Below are 446 nucleotides of genomic sequence, written 5' to 3' on the forward strand. Positions count from 1 at the left end.
GGCTGTACTGCAGTGAGATCTGCGGTGGCGGAGGTACAGCGTCACCGCGGGGATGTCCCCTTCTCCTCAGCCCCCTTCCCTGTCCCCAGGCCCCCTCCTTACCTGCCATGGCCAACTGTGGGCACGGGCATCTACGCCACCCACCACCCGGGTGCCCAGCAGCGGTGGCACCGCTGGCTGACCGCATCCGTAGGCTGTGACACACAGCAAAGGGACCTCAGTGACTGCTGGCACCTCTGGACACAGTGCCATGGCGGGCACTGGAGTCCCATCCATCCCGCCCCATCCCCTTCGCGTTGCCTGTACCCACCATAGCCCAGCAGCACGACGAGACACACAGCTCCCAGCATGGTTGCAGAGTCCCAAGGTACCACGATGGTGCTGCTCACCCCTCTTATAGCACCTGGGGAACTTGGGTTGCTCCTCCCACCGCCGACATATGGAGC

Source organism: Mesitornis unicolor, unplaced genomic scaffold (assembly GCF_000695765.1).
Source record: "Mesitornis unicolor isolate BGI_N332 unplaced genomic scaffold, ASM69576v1 scaffold43022, whole genome shotgun sequence".
In the NCBI taxonomy this organism is placed as follows: domain Eukaryota; kingdom Metazoa; phylum Chordata; class Aves; order Mesitornithiformes; family Mesitornithidae; genus Mesitornis; species Mesitornis unicolor.